The following is a 17,088-nucleotide window of genomic DNA, read 5'->3' as shown; positions in this document are numbered from 1 at the left end:
ACTGTTGTGGTTTAACCCCAGCCAGCAACTAAGCACCACACAGCCGCTCACAGCCCCAGTGGGATGGGGGAGAGAATCAGAAGAGTAAAAGTGAGAAAAAAACTTGTGGGTTGAGATAAAGACAGTTTAATAGGTAAAGTAAAAGCCGCGCACGCAAGCAAAGCAAAACAAGGAATTCATTCACTACTTCCCATCGGCCGGCAGGTGTTCAGCCTCCTCCAGGAAAGCAGGGCTCCATCACACGTAGCGGTTACTTGGGAAGACAAACGCCATCACTCCGAACGCCCCCCCCTTCCTTCTTCTTCCCCCAGCTTTATATTGCTGAGCATGACATCATATGGTATGGAATCACAGGTCAGCAGGAGAGCGCCTGAAGAGCAGCACAAAGGAACTCCAGTCAGTAAGACAGCTTCATCAGGGGCCCAACTTAAATGCCTCTATGCAAACACACGTAGCATGGGGAATAAACAAGAGGAGTTAGAGACATGTGCACGCCTGCAGGGCTACGATATTACTGGCATCACGGAGACGTGGTGGGATGGCTCCTATGATTGGAGTGTTGGGATGGAGGGATACAGGCTCTTTAGGAAGGACAGGCAGGGGAGACGAGGAGGGGGTGTCGCCCTCTATGTCAATGACCATCTGGAATGCATGGAGCTCCGCCTGGGGATGGATGAGGAGACGACCCAGAGCTTATGGGTCAGGATTAAAGGGAGGGCAGGGACAGGTGACATTACGGTGGGGGTCTGCTACAGGCCACCTGACCAGGAGGACCGAGCGGATGAGGCCCTCTATAGACAGATAGGAGCAGCCTCACGTTCACAAGCCCTGGTCCTCATGGGGGACTTCAACCACCCCGATATCTGTTGGAGGGACAACACGGCAGGGCATAAGCAATCCGGGAGGTTCCTGGAATGCATCGATGATAACTTCCTTCTCCAAGTGGTAGAGGAGCCAACGAGGAGAGGTGCTATGCTGGACCTTGTTCTCACCAACAAGGAGGGGCTGGTGGGGAATGTCAAGCTCAAGGACAGCCTTGGCTGCAGTGACCATGAAATGGTGGAGTTCAAGGTCCTTAGGGCACTGAGGAGGGCCCACAGCAAGCTCACTACCCTGGACTTCAGGAGAGCAGACTTTGGCCTCTTCAGGGATCTGCTTGGTAGAGTACCATGGGATAAAGCCCTGGAGGGAAGAGGGGCCCAAGAAAGCTGGCTAATATTCAAGGATCACCTCCTCCAAGCTCAGGAGCGATGCATCCCAACAAAGAGGAAGTCAGGCAAAAATGCCAGGAGGCCTGCACGGATGAACAAGGAGCTCCTGGACACACTCAAACACAAAAAGGAAGCCTACAGAGAGTGGAAGCAAGGACAGGTAGCCTGGGAGGAATACAGAGAAATTGTCCGAGCAGCCAGGGATCAGGTTAGGAAAGCTAAAGCCCTGATAGAATTAAATCTGGCCAGGGACGTCAAGGGCAACAAGAAAAACTTCTATAGGTATGTTGGGGATAAAAGGAAGACTAGGGAAAATGTGGGCCCTCTCCGGAACAAAATGGGAGACCTGGTTACTCGGGATATGGAGAAGGCTGAGGTACTCAATGACTTTTTTGCCTCGGCCTTCACTGGCAAGTGCTCGAGCCTCACCGCCCAAGCCACAGAAGGCAAAGGCAGGGACTGGGAGAATGAAGAACCGCCCACTGTAGGAGAACACCAGGTTCGAGACCATCTAAGGAACCTGAAGGTGCACAAGTCCATGGGACCCAATGAGTTCCATCCGTGGGTCCTGCGGGAACTGGCGGATGAAGTTGCTAAGCCACTATCCATCGTATTTGAGAAGTCGTGGAAGTCCGGTGAAGTTCCCGCTGACTGGAAAAGGGGAAACATAACCCCCATTTTTAAAAAGGGAAAAAAGGAAGACCCAGGGAACTACAGGCCAGTCGGTCTCACCTCTGTGCCTGGGAAGATCATGGAACAGATCCTCCTGGAAGCTATGCTAAGGCACATGGAGGACAGGGAGGTGATTCGAGACAGCCAGCATGGCTTCACCAAGGGCAAGTCCTGCCTGACCAACCTAGTGGCCTTCTATGATGGAGTGACTACATCAGTGGACATGGGAAAAGCTATAGATGTCGTCTATCTGGACCTCTGTAAGGCCTATGACATGGTCCCCCACAACATCCTTCCCTCTAAACTGGAGAGGTATGGATTTGATGGGTGGAGTGTCCGGTGGGTGAGGAATTGGTTGGATGGTTGCATCCAGAGGGTAGTGGTCAATGGCTCAATGTCCAGATGGAGACTGGTGACGAGTGGTGTCCCGCAGGGGTCCGTATTGGGACCGGTACTGTTTAATATCTTCATCAATGACATAGACAGTGGGATCGAGTGCATCCTCAGCAAGTTTGCAGATGACACCAAGCTGAGTGGTGCAGTTGATTCGCTTGAGGGAAGGGATGCCATCCAGAGGGACCTGGACAAGCTCGAGAAGTGGGCCCATGGGAACCTCATGAGGTTCAACAAGGCCAAATGCAAGGTCCTGCACCTGGGTCGGGGCAACCCCTGGTATCAATACAGGCTGGGGGATGAAGGGATTGAGAGCAGCCCTGCTGAGAAGGACTTGGGGATACTGGTGGATGAAAAGCTGGACATGAGCCAGCAATGTGCGCTCGCAGCCCAGAAGGCCAACCGTATCCTGGGCTGCATCAAAAGAAGCGTGGCCAGCAGGTCGAGGGAGGTGATTCTGCCCCTCTGTTCTGCTCTGGTGAGACCCCACCTGGAGTACTGTGTCCAGCTCTGGAGCCCTCAGCACAAGACAGACACGGACCTGTTGGAGCAGGTCCAGAGGAGGGCCACAAAAATGATCATGGGGATGGAACGCCTCTCCTATGAGGAAAGGCTGAGAGAGTTGGGGTTATTCAGCCTGGAGAAGAGAAGACTCCGGGGAGACCTTATAGCGGCCTTTCAGTCCTTAAAGGGGGCTTCTAAGAAAGATGGCGGCAAACTTTTTAGCAGGGCTTGTTGCGACAGGACAAGGGGGAATGGTTTTAAACTAAAAGAAGGTAGATTTAGTCTAGATATAAGGAAGAAAATTTTTACGATGAGGGTGGTGGAACACTGGAACAGGTTGCCCAGAGAAGTGGTAGATGCCCCATCCCTGGAAACATTCAAGGTCAGGTTGGACGGGGCTCTGAGCAACCTGATCTAGTGTGAAACGAAGAAGTTCCTGACAAACTCTTTAAGACTCAATTTGGAGTTTTAGAAAGCAGGTATTCTTTATTGCAGCGCTGGATGCACAGGGGATCGCTCCACCTAGTGTGCGTGCCAAATCACTTAACCATAGAAGTTATATACAGTTAGAGTATACATATTCATTACATTTTCCAGAATTCATTAACATATGCAAAAGTCTCAGTCTTCACGCATGCTTAGTTTTAGCTCCTGGCTTTATTAGCTCAATTCTCACTAGTACCACCCTCTTATCTATTCTACTCAAGATACAAGGTTGGCCTCCTTATCTAGGATACTAAGTTTCAAGGCCTTTTTATCTACTATGTGTCAGGTCGGCCTATTCACAAGGTGTTCCTAACCATCTGCATCATTTCAACCAAAGAACTGTAAATCTCTTCATTGTTCCTTCGTATTTGACGTTAATCCCTATCAATCCCTCCTTTTCTTTTGAGGGTATATAGTTAAAGCTATATCCCTCAATAAATTAAGCTCCTTTGAGGCTATAGAAGGAGAACTTCACTGTAGTTCCTCTTATATTAGTCTCACCTTCTCAGAACTTTGGTTTCCAATTATAGAACAACATTTCCAAAAACACTGTATTATTACATATATGCAAACAAAGCCCAATATAGCAATCAAAATAATACCTAATAACTTTCTCACCCATTGACTAAGGTCGGGAATCCAGGAGGTTAACCTTTTGAATGTTTCCCCAAGTCCATATGAAGTGTCATCTTTCTGTATTTCATGGAGCAATTTTGTCTGTTTCCGAATTTCTTCTAAATCAGTAGAAATTCTACCACTTTGATCTACGTATACACAACAGCTTGTGTTTAGCATTGTGCATACTCCTCCTTGAGAGGTTAACATCATGTCCAAAGCCATTCTATTCTGAAGGGTTATTTCTGCCAATTCAGACACTTCTTCCTGCAAGGCCTTTATAGCATCATAGGTTTCGTTCCCAATTTTCTCAACCATAGCAGATATATTTACTATAGCTTTCTCTAATTCACCAACTCCTAACCATGGGATAAACCATCGTGGAAAAGAATGAAACCCAGTGGGTCTATCTACTAATGGGTTATTTCCAGCTCTCTTACTTCTTCGAAGATAAGTTCTTAGCCACTTTTTAGACTCTAATTTCTCAACCACAGTAATGTGTGGTACTACTGCTCCCGAAGCACATATCCCTAACCAATTTGGTGGCAAGACCTTACGGGCCTTGTTTCCACAAATCCAATACCAACCTCTTCCTTCAGGTACTGGCCATTCAAAAGATTCAAAAGGTCTTAAACCTCCAATATTTATGGTCTTATTACAATCAGAATAATTTCCAACAAAGTCAGCCTTTGTTAGGCACCTGATTTTGTCCATTCCTTTTGGGGGGTTAGACCGTTGTACACAGGTACAATATTTTTGTTCTGGAGTTGGGGTCTCAATTATCCATTCCTGTTCTTTCATTTCCCTACTTATGTTAAAAGAGGTGTTTATCCATAAAGTGTTCCAAGAGTATGCTAGCTGGTATAGGGATTCCACTTAAGGGAACTGCCTTCTTTGAATGCTCCGGAAAATGAGTACAGGCCCAACAGTCTGACTTATTAGCGATCTGGACTGTTCTTTGTAACAAGTCTATATGTAGGTTTCCTTTCCATGGATTCCCTGACCCCTCATGGAGTAATTCTATCCAAAAGCAACAAAGGAATAGCAAGTCTCTTAGTGTTTTCATTCCTTACTCAAAAGCTAATATCAGTGTATAATATGTCAAAGTCCCAAGTGCAATTTACTGCATTCGAGAGAGTTTCAACTTTAATTGTCCTGTCCTCTCAGAAGTCCATTCTCCTGGTGGAGTTTTCTTCACACGAGTATAGTGTATCCAGGGTGTCTGCTCCTTGATCTTGATTGCAGTAAAGGTCGTCAGCAACACTTGGAACGGTCCCTTCCACTTTTCTTCCAACGGTTGACCTGCAAAAACTTTGACATAAACCCAATCCCCTGGCTTAAAAGGGTGAACCGGTTGGTCTAGGCCCCTAGCTCTGGTTCCTAAGACAACCTTTTCTATTTGGCCCAATTGTTTTCCTAGAGCAATCATATACTGTTGCAAATATCCTTCTCCTAACTGATTCAAATCTTCTCCCCTATATTGCAATCGGTATGGCCTTCCAAACAGGATTTCAAAAGGACTTATGCTTTTCTTAGTTCTCGGTTTTGCTCTGATCCTAAGCAACGCAAGTGGAAGCGCTTGATACAAATATAGATTAGTTTCTTGACAAATTTTAGCTAGTTGTTGTTTTATCAAATGATTCATCTTCTCAACCTGCCCACTTGCTTGGAGTTGATGCGGCGTATGTAACTGCCACTCAATCCCTAGCATTTTTCTAAGTTGTTGAACTATTTGTGCGCAAAAGCGAGTACCTCTATCTGATGATATTACTGCTGGTATTCCAAATCGAGGTATAATTTCATTCAGCAATACTCGGATGACTTCTTGAGCTTTGTTTGTTCTGCAAGGGAAGGCTTCTGGCCAACCTGAGAATGTGTCTGTTAACACTAGCAAGTACAGCCACCCTCCTTTTCTTGGGAGTTGGGAAAAGTCTATTTGCCATTGTTGTCCTGGGATGTTACCCTTTCCAATTGTCCCTACCTGTACCCTATTGGTTGTATTAGGATTGTTTTTCAAACAAATTTCACACTGCTGCGTCACTTGTTTCACCACAGTATACAAATTGCGACCTACTATTCTTTTGTTTAGATCTTTGTACAAAGCATCTGCTCCCCAATGAGTTTTGCTGTGCTCATCTGAAATTAGTTTCCACAATATTCTGGAGGGTATTATAATACGTCCATCTGGTGTATATACCCATCCATCATCTTTTTCTTTCCCTCCTAAATCGTCAATAAAATTCTTATCTTCCTTTAAATATCTTTCAGAGCCTAAATTTAATTTTAATACTTGAAATTTACCGTCTGGAATCAAAGCCAATGCCTCAACTTCCGTCTTTTCTGTGGCTTGTCTGGCCTCATAGTCTGCCAATTTATTTCCAATTTCCTGTTCAGTGTTACCTTTTTGGTGTCCTCTGCAATGCATAATAGCCACTTTCTCTGGCAATTTTACAGCTTCTAAGAGTTGTAAAATTTCTTTTGCATGTTTTATCTGTTTTCCTTGGGCTGTGAGTAATCCTCGTTCTTTCCAAATGGCCCCGTGGGCATGCACCACACCAAAAGCATATTTAGAATCAGTCCATATATTAATTTTCTTCCCTTTTGATAATTCTAGGGCCCGAGTCAAAGCAATTATTTCGGCCTTCTGTGCAGATGTCCCAACAGGTAAAGATTTAGCTTCTATTACCTTATGGGTGGTAGTCACAGCATACCCAGCCTTACGTCCTCCTTGCTTCACAAAGCTGCTCCCGTCTGTGAACCATGAGTCCTCAGCGTCCTCCAGTGGTTCTTCTTTCAGGTCCGGTCGACTAGAATAGACAGCTTCCATTGTCTCCAAACAGTCATGCACCACAGGTTCTGAAGTATCTCCACTGAGGAAAGATGCTGGGTTTACAATATTAGTAGTCTGTATATTAACATCATCCTGTTCTGTAGTATATTAACATCATCCAAAATAGCTTGGTACTTCAAAAATCTGGAAGGAGAAAGCCAGTGACTCCCCTTTTGTTCTAACACTGCTGAAACTGTATGAGAGACCAATACCGTTATTTTCTGACCCATAGTAAACTTGCAGGCTTCCTGAATGTTGAGGACGACCACTGCCACTGCTCGCAGGCATCCAAGCCATCCTTTACTCACTTCATCTAGTTGTTTGGAGAAGTATGCAACTGCTCTCTTGTAGGGTCCTAATCGTTGAGCAAGCACTCCCAGTGCCATGCCCTGTCTCTCATGAGAAAATAACCAAAAGGGTTTTGAAATGTCCGGGAGGCCTAAAGCTGGGGCTCTCATAAGTTCCATTTTTAACTGTTGAAATGCTCTCCTTGCTTCCCCTGTCCAAACTAGTTTTAACGGATTTTCTTTCAGTAGTTCATACAGTGGTTTCACTACAAGTCCATAATTATATATCCATAATCTACACCAACCTGTCATTCCAAGAAAGGTTCTGAGTTCTTTTACCGTCCTGGGTTCTGTTGACGCGCGGAAACAAACTCTATAACTCGCAAAGAGTTATAAAGCAGGTATGTTTATTACGGTGCCGGGTGCAAGGGGGATCGCTCCTCCTAACTTGCACACCGGATCATGAAACAAGCATCCATTTATTACACAAAACATGCATATTCATTACGGTAGGTTGGGTTATTACAATTAATAGGCGTAACTATGATGTCATCCTCAGGTACTCAGTATCATAAATCTCCTCCTTCTGGCGTTTGCGCACTGCCATGGGGTGGTCGTCTGTTGGGGTCTTTTGGATGAAGGCTCACAGTCGTCTTCACCATGTATTTTCACCTTTGGCCCAGAATGCTGAGTTGGCTGAGTTCCAAATCACAAAACCCAGTCTCAGCCAGATGACTGCTTCTTGTAGACAATGAAGTTCCTGTTATCTATGCAATTCTTGCTTGCACCCAGGTTGCAGCGTCTTGCCTTACTCTTCAGTGTGTTCACAACAGCATCTATCTTATCTAAGTTGCTAAGCTACAAATAGGTCGCATTAACTTTTATCATCCTATTCTTCAATTCAAGTCCCCCCTTTTCTTTTTCCTTTTGCAAATTCTTTTGCAATATTACCTTAGTTACCTCTTTAGCTTTATTGGTTCAGCAGGGGAATGCTTCTGGCCATCCTGAAAAGGTGTCTGTCAAGACCAACAGATATCGAAACCCCCCTTTTCTTGGGAGTTCCAAGAAATCAATTTGCCACTGCTGTCCTGGATAATTTCCTCTCCCTATTTGTCCGAATTGGGCTTTAGATCTTGTTTTAGGATTATTTTGTAGACAAATCTCACATTGTAATGTTACCTGTTTAACAGCAGTGTATAGATTTCGAGCGACTATGAGTCGGCTCAAGTATTTGTGTAGGGCCTCTATTCCCTAGTGGGATTTCCTATGTTCTGCCATAACTATAGCTCATAACAAGGCCAATGGTATTATTAATTTCCCTTGTGGAGTTTTTGCCCACCCATCTTTTTCTATCTTTCCCTCTAAATCTTCAATTAGTTTTTGATCTTCTTTAGAATATTTAGGTTGGCACTCAATTTGTATTTTACCGTCTGGGACCAGAGACTGCACCTCTAAATCATCTTTCTCTGCCACCCTTTTGGCCTCACGATCTGCCATAGCATTACCTAATTCTTGAGCGGTGTTTCCTCTCTGATGAGCTTTACAATGCATAATAGCCACCTTTTTGGGCAACAATACTGCTTTCAAGAGCCTAAGAATTTCTTCAGCATGTTTTATGTTTTCCTTGAGTAGACAGGAGTCCTCTCTCTTTCCATATAGCTCCATGAGCATGGACTACTCCAAAAGCATATTTGGAGTCTGTCCAGATGTTAATTCTCTTGCCTTTGGCTAGTTCCAGTGCTCGAGTTAGAGCTATGATTTCTGCTTTTTGTGCCGAGGTGTTTGGGGCAAGAGCTTTGGACTCTATTACCTGATCCGCAGTGGTTACCGCGTATCCAGCTTTGCGGACGTCTTGTCAAACAAAGCTGCTTCCTTCGGTGTACCAGGAATCTTCAGCATCTTCCAGCGGCTCCTCTTTTAGGTCAGGTCGGCTGGAATAGACTGCTTCAATTGTTTCCAAGCAGTCATGTGATACTGGTTCCCCTGTGGTCCCTCTAAGGAAAGATGCTGGATTGACAATGTTAGAGACCACTATTTCCACATCATCCTGCTCCACCAGGATAGCTTGGTACTTGAGGAACCTCTGAGGTGAGAGCCAATGCCCTCCCTTTACCTCCAGTACCGCCAACACGGTGTGAGATACCAGTACTGTAATCTTTTGGCCCAATGTGAACTTACGTGCCTCCTGAATGTTTAACGCTACTGCAGCTACTGCCCTCAGGCAGCTGGGCCAGCCCCTACTTACTTCATCAAGCTGTTTGGAAAAGTATGCCACTGCCCTCCCATATGGTCCTATATTCTGGGCCAAAATTCCCAAGGCTATTCCCTGTTTCTCATGCAAGAATAACAAAAAAGGTTTGATGGTATTCGGTAGTCCCAAAGCTGGTGCCTTCATTAGTTCTTGTTTTAATCGATGGAATGCCTTGTCTGCTTCCCTGTTCCAACTAAGGTCTCTCGAGCTTGATTTTAAAAGCTCATAAAGCGGTTTCACCAAAAGTCCATAATTGTAAATCCATAGACGGCACCACCCTGTCATGCCTAAGAAGGTTCGGAGCTCTTTAACTGTTTGGGGCTTAGGAGTCTGACAGATGGTCTCTTTTCTTGCAGTCCCGAGTGTCCGCTGTCCGGCTGTGATTTCATACCCAAGATAGGTTACCAGCTTTTGGGCTATCTGAGCTTTCTGTGGAGAGACTCGATAACCACTTAGTCCGAGAAAGTTTAAAAAACTCACATTCCATGCTATACACAGTTCTCTTGTTTCAGTGGTGTCGTGGTTTAACCCCAGCTGGCCACTGAGTACCACACAGCCGCTCGCTCACCCCCCCCGCCGGGTGGGATGGGGGAGAGAATCAGAAGGGTAAAAGTGAGAAAACTCGTGGCTTGAGATAAAGACAGTTTAATAGGTAAAGCAAAAGCTGTGCACGCAAGCAAAGCAAAACAAGGAATTCATTCACTACTTCCCATCGGCAGGCAGGTGTTCAGCCATCGCCAGGAAAGCAGGGCTCCATCATGCGTAACGGTTACTTGGGAAGACAAACGCCATCACTCCAAACGCCCCCCCTCCTTCTTCTTCGCCCAGCCTTATATGCTGAGCATGACGTCATATGATAGGGAATAGCCCATTGGCCAGCTGGGCCAGCCGTCCTGGCCACTCTCCCTCCCAGCCCCCTGCACATCTGGCAGGGCATGGGAAGATGAAAAGTCCTTGACTAGCGTAAACAATACCTAGCAACAACCAAAACATCAGTGTGTCATCAACATTATTCTCACACTACATCCAAAACACAGCACTATACCAGTTAATAGGAAGAAAATTAACTCTATCCCAGCCGAAACGAGGACAGTATCCACCCCTTATTCCATACCATTTACATCATGCTCAGGTCCCACACTATCCAATACATTCTCATTACTCACCACCCCCCTTCCCATCCTTTGATATAATACACAGATATCATTCCCTTAGTCTATGGACCACCCCTGTAAAATGTCTGTAAAATATCCACAAATGTCCACAAAATGTCCACTGCGTTCATTTAGTCCATGACTTTGGGCTCCATCTGTTATGGTGGTCACTCAGGTCAGCAGAGGTGGTGTGTTGCGTGGAGTTACTGGGCACCAAAGCTGGCTCAGGTTGGGTCACTGCTGCACTTGCACTGCTTCTTGTAAAGCTTGTCCTCCATTGGTTCAGGTGGTTCCTGCTATAGTAATTCCTATAACAGGCAACTCAAATCATGGGTTACAACAATTTAAAGGTATATCCATTACAATCTCCACCCCTTGTCCCTTTGGGCCAGAGCATAGGGTTTAACATTGCAATGAACTCCTCCCCTTGCCCCTGCTCCAGCTTGGGCAGTCCCTTAGGGGTGTACCTGCTCCAAGTGGAGCCTTACCTATGAGCCACAGTCTCTCCAGGGGTATACCTGCTGCGGCATAGACTTATCCACAGCCACAGTTGCTTTGAGGTGCACCAGTTCCAGCGTGGCCTTACCCACAACCCACAGCCACAGTCCCTTCAGAAGTAAACCTGCTCCAACATGGCCTTACCCATGGCTGCAATCTCTCCAGGGGTGTACCTCCCCTTGTGGAGAAGAATTGTGGAGTTGGGAGTTTCGGCCAAGATAAGACAGGAATTCGGCCTGTGCGCTGAGAACTAGCAGACGCGCACATACGCCTGAGATAAGACGTGAACACCTGGCTTAGTTGTCTCCTCTGTAAGGAAATTGAAAACATCAAGAGAATTATGTAACTGGTTAACCGTGAGAATAAGCAGATCTGAGAGCAGTCATGTGGATCTTTGCCAAAAGGAAGAGAGACTGTTTTTCTTAGTTAATAAGGGATACGAATCGGGTCATGATTGGGGGAGACAGTGGGACCTCCCCGTTATGGTAAAGGATATATTCTCCTGTATTGTAACAATAAAGGATTCTGTGCATGCTTATGTGAGAGTCCGTGCAATCATACACCACAAATGGCGCCCAATGTGGGGCACGATTGAAAAAAAAAAGACGACGACCTGAAGAAAGAAGGTCTTGAAGAAAGGAAATAGAAATATCCGGTGGTGTACCCCTGTTGAGCTGGACGGAGGATAAACGGAGGATCAACATATCGAGCTCGATTCATCACTGGTCGCAGGACGATTCAGGTGAGCAGCCGCGGGGAAGTTATACGAACTTTATACATTAGTCATGGGGCAGTCGACATCTCAGTCACAGAAGCTTCAACTTGAAATATTTCAACGTATTTTAAAGGAACAAGGTTTTAAGGTCGCTCCAATACAATTGGTGAGACTCCTTGCGTGGGTCCGGGATCACTGCCCTTGGTTCCCTTCTGTAGGAACGGCCGGGTGTTATGATTTAAAGCAATGGCAAAAAGTGGGTGAGGAATTACAGACTAAACAGATTTTGCAACTAGAAGTTCCAAAGGGAATATTGATTACCTGGCGAGTTGTGTATACGGCTCTGCAAAAATTACACCTTGCCGAGCAGGTGTTGCAAAATGTGACTGATCCAGCAATACCGGTGGGAGAATCAAAAGATGGGGAAGATTCGCTTGAACTGTTGGCTCCTGATGAAACTGTAATGCCTCACGCGGAGCCCCCGCCTCTGAAGGATGATTCGGAGCCAGGCGATCCCTTTGACACGGGCTCGATAGACCCGAGAGCCTGATTTATACCCTCCACTCTCGCCAGTTAAAGCAATGGCTGCATCTGCGCCAACGGCGGATGAAATTTTACATCAACAGAGACAAAAGACACTTTCTCGGTTGTCCGTCATGAAACCACCACCATTTGCGCCTTCCCCCCGCCCCGAGGAGATCCGCTGTGAGCATCCGCGCACCCCCCCCACATATCAGCCTTTAGGTACGGTAGCGCCAAGGCTGTCCTTTGATGAGTGTCGTACGGAGGCATTAAAAAAGGGGGATGTAACGCTTCTCCAGGCAATGCCTGTAATTTATCGACCTGGCAGAGCGCCAGAGTATGCTCATTTACCATATGAGGTGATTAAGGAGGTGTGCAAATCGATAAAGGAGTATGGGTTACAGGCTTCATTTACTATAAACTTATTGCAAGCAATAGGGGAATTGTATACAATGACTCCTTTAGATTGGAAGTCTATATTACGCCTTGTTTTGTCAGCGGTACAGTATTCTGTGTGGTTTTTTGAGTATCGTGAACTTGTTATTGCAAAGGTAATGGACAACTTGGACAATTTGCAACTACCCTATGGGCGAGATGAAATGTTAGGTGAAGGGAATTGGGCGTCACCTGCTGCACAAGCCGCCTTGCCCCGTGAACTGCTTACACAGGCGGCTGATTTGGCTATGAAAGCATTAAGGCGAGTGCCGGATTCTGGCAAGCCGGAATCATCATTTGCTACGATCTGGCAAGGGGCGCAAGAACCCTATGTGCAATCTTTAGATTGATTACAAACTGCTATACAACGTCAAATAGAGTCTCCTGAAGCTGCCGAGTTGTTGCTTTTTCAGCTTGCAATTGAGAATGCTAATTCTGATTGTAGAAAAGCCATAGACCCCGTTCGGAATCGGGCAAAGACTTTAACTGATTTGATCAGAGCTTGTCAAAATGTGGGGTCAGAACAGTTTAAAGCGGAGATATTAGCAGCGGCGTTGGCTCAACAACTAACGGTGGCTCGAGCGGCGACTAAGTGTTTTGTATGTGGCCAGGAAGGTCATATTAAAAAAGATTGCCCCAGAGCAAGACGAGGAACAAAGGGCCAAATTAAAGGTCCCGCTCAGCTGTGTCCTCATTGTCAGAAGGGATATCACTGGGGTAACCAATGTCGATCCAAATTTGATAAGGATGGTAACCTGCTCCCGGGACTGATGCAGGGAAACGGGAGGAGGGGCGCGAGGTCCGGCGCCCCGAGAACCTTCAACAGGACCCCGATTTCAGGGCCGGTGGCTCAAGCCTCAACCTGGGCGGTGAATTCGCACGAAGTAAATGTGAACAATTGCCAACCGTCCATGCCCTTAAGCCAGCTACGTTCGGAAGCGCCAGGTTGGATCTGGCCACCAGCCAATCAACAGTAATACGAGATCAATCTGTTAACATACTCCCCACCGGAGTGTATGGTCCTTTACCAGCAGGGTTTTGTGCCTTATTGATAGGACGTTCCTCAACCTCCAAGGCAGGACTTTTTGTTCTTCCTGGGGTGATTGATACTGATTATACTGGGGAAATTAAAATTATGGCTTGGACTCCTACTCCTCCGTGTACTGTTCCCGCGGGGGAGCGCATTGCTCAGCTAATTTTGTTACCTAATGTTCAAAGGGAGAAGGGAGATCCTGTATTAGGCCAGCAGAGGGCGTCAGCAGGATTTGGAAGCACAGGTTTGCCTCAAATATTCTGGACTCAAAAGATAACTACGGGTCAGCCTATGTTGATGTGTAAAGTAAATGGCCGTGCTTTTACTGGACTGGTGGATACAGGGGCGGATGTCTCGATAATTCAGAGATCTGAATGGCCCTCTGATTGGCCATTAGTACAAGTTTTTGCTGCCGTTACCGGAGTTGGTGGTACCCAAATACCACGGCAGAGCTTGCATTCTTTACTGGTGGAAGGTCCGGAAAATAAACATGCCATGCTGAAACCCTATGTTTTAAATGTCCCATGTACCCTATGGGGACGTGATCTGTTGCAACAATGGAATGTAGCACTTACGACACATTTTTAATGAAGGCCACTGAAGTACAGCCGCGCCTGAAGCTGACTTGGCTTACAGACAAGCCAGTGTGGGTTGATCAGTGGCCTTTGAAAGGTGAGCGGCTAGAAAAAGCTTGGGAATTAGTACAGGAGCAATTACAATTAGGACACATAGTGCCATCCACCAGTCCTTGGAACACGCCTATTTTTGTCATACCTAAAAAATCAGGGAAATGGAGATTGTTACAGGATTTGCGGGCTATTAATGCCGTTATGGTATCCATGGGGGCCTTGCAGCCCGGGACCCCAAATCCTACCATGATCCCTGATGATTGGCATTTAAAAGTTACTGATCTCAAAGACTGCTTTTTTACAATTTATTTACACCCAGAGGATTGTATTTGGTTTGCTTTTTCTGTTCCTACAGTTAGCAATGATCGACCTATGCAACGGTTCCATTGAGTTGTTTTACCTCAAGGCATGAAGAATAGTCCTACCATTTGTCAAATAGTGGTGGGAGAGGCACTTTTGTCAATTCGTCAACGGTATAAAAATATTGTATTGTATCATTATATGGATGATATCTTGTTGGCGGCTGAGACAGAATCATATCTCTCTCAAATTTTTGAGTGTTTGTCCACAGAATTACATCGATATGGATTTCAGATAGCAGCAGAGAAGGTACAGTCGGTTTCTCCTTGGAAATACCTAGGCTGGAAACTCTTCGAGTCGCATGTGTGTCCACAAGCCTTGCGGCTTGCTACTGCTGTAAGTACTCTGAACGATCTACAGAAGTTGTTGGGCACAATCAATTGGGTGCGACCTCTATTGGGAATTACCACCCATGAACTGTCACCTCTGTTCTCGTTGCTGAAAGGGGATCCTGATTTGGCATCCCCCAGATCTCTTTCGGAACCAGCCCAAGAAGCATTGCAACAGGTAATGGATAAAATTAATGATACCTTCGCACATCGAATCCGGCTATCGTTGCCAGTTCGATTGTTCCTTATTTACCACTCTTTTCAACCGTTTGCCTTACTGGGACAATGGGATGCTAGGGTACAAACTGAAAAGGATGCCTTATGCATTCTGGAATGGCTGTTTTTACCTCACTCCTTTAGTAAGACATGGACCACTGCAATTGAAATGATCTCTCGTTTGATATCACAAGGTCGACTACGATGTCAGCAATTGACAGGTCGAGATCCAGATGTTATGCATTTGCCTTTCACAGGAGATGAATTTTGGACATTATTACAAAACAGCCTGAGTTTTCAGATTGCAATGGCGGATTACGTTAATTCCATAGAACACAACTTACCACGCCATCGACTTTTGAATTCCTTACAGTCTCTACCACTACAGCCACGCATACTATTAAGTTCTGTGCCTATTCCACAGGCGCAAACTGTTTTCATTGATGGATCTGGAAAAACAGGTAAAGCTGTAGTGGTGTGGAAGACGCCGGGAGGACGGAAAACGTCTGAAAACCAAGTGGAGGAAGCAGATCAGGCCTCCTGGTCTTCGGATGTTACTTCTCTACCTGGATCTACGCAGGTAGTTGAATTAGCAGCTGCTGTTTATGCTTTTGAATTGTTCTCTCAAATACCACTTAATATAGTGGCAGACTCAGCTTATGTCACAGGCATAGTACAGCGCATAGAGACTGCATTTATTCGAGAAGTAGATAATAAGCAACTATTTTCTTTACTAATACAGTTAGCACAGCTGCTGCGTGTTAGATGATTTCCGTATTTTATTATGCATATCCGATCTCATACTAATTTACCAGGACCGCTCATTTCCGGTAATGCTGCTGCAGATGCACTCACTCTGATGGCAGTCCTACCTCGCCGTTTGGAACAAGCAAAATTATCCCATGAATTTTTTCATCAGAATGCTCGCTCCTTACGGAAGCAGTTTTCTCTTACAGCTGAACAGGCCCAGGACATCGTTCGTGCTTGCCCGGATTGTCAGCGGCTCACGCCAATGACAGTAGTAGCTGCTGTGAATCCCAGGGGACTGACTTCCAGTGAACTATGGCAGATGGATGTTACTCATGTTTCCTCCTTTGGTCGTTTGCGCTTTGTTCATGTGTCTGTTGATACCTTTTCTGGGTTTTTGGTCGCAACGGCTCATATGGGTGAACGTGCTCGTGATGTTATCAAACATCTTCTTCGATGCTTTGCGGTATTGGGGGTCCCCCGTAAACTCAAAACAGATAATGGACCTGCCTATGTCTGTAAATGGTTGTTATTATTCCTACAGGCATGGGGCGTGTACCATGTTACAGGTATTCCGCATTCCCCCACAGGTCAAGCAATTGTGGAACGTGCTCACTCTTCCTTAAAGCCGATTCTTGAAAAACAAAAAAGGGGGAATCCGCTGGGAACTACGCCTCAGGAGATGTTAGATAAAGCCACTTATGTATTAAATTTTTTAAATTTGTCAGGGACAAAGCAGCAATATCATTCAGCTGCTGACCAGCATTTTCGAACAGGAGAGGTTACTGAAGCGTATCTGAAGGTATTTTATAAACACTTAGAATCTGGTCTACGGAAAGGTCCGGTTCCCTTGCTTACCTGGGGATGGGGATACGCTTGTGTTTCTCTTCCTACAGGCCCATATTGGGTCCCTGCGAAGAATGTCAAGCCAGCGCAAGTGTTGGCAGATGGCCCAGAAAAAGGACCCAAGGAAAAACAATGAGAGGATGCTGCTCCTACGACGGATCGGTAATGCAATCAGGTCAACATCAGTAATATGGTCTACAGTGCTGTTTTCTGTTCAATCTTGTCCCACGATAATGCTATGGGGAATTGGCACTACCATGATGTTTCAACCTGCGGAAGCTCACGTTTATTGGGCACATGTGGTGGACCCTCCTTTTTTCCGACCTTTGACATGGTGGGACGCGTCGTTACCGAT

At 45.9% G+C, this 17,088-nt stretch overlaps 1 long non-coding RNA gene across 1 annotated transcript; it reads right to left on the bottom strand.

Moving 5' to 3' along the window:
• Nucleotides 1–5,120: 5,120 nt before the first annotated feature.
• LOC142074747 (uncharacterized) lies at nt 5,121–6,720 on the bottom strand. The gene is made up of 2 exons (XR_012670693.1): nt 6,603–6,720; nt 5,121–5,183 (listed from the first exon to the last, which is right to left on the bottom strand). It is a non-coding gene; the product is annotated as an uncharacterized LOC142074747 (long non-coding RNA).
• Nucleotides 6,721–17,088: the final 10,368 nt, after the last annotated feature.

The sequence above is a fragment of the Calonectris borealis genome, chromosome W (genome assembly GCF_964195595.1).
Source record: "Calonectris borealis chromosome W, bCalBor7.hap1.2, whole genome shotgun sequence".
NCBI lineage: Eukaryota > Metazoa > Chordata > Aves > Procellariiformes > Procellariidae > Calonectris > Calonectris borealis.
The sequence above is the reverse complement of the archived record's forward strand: the minus strand, read 5'-3'. Positions and strand labels throughout refer to the sequence as shown.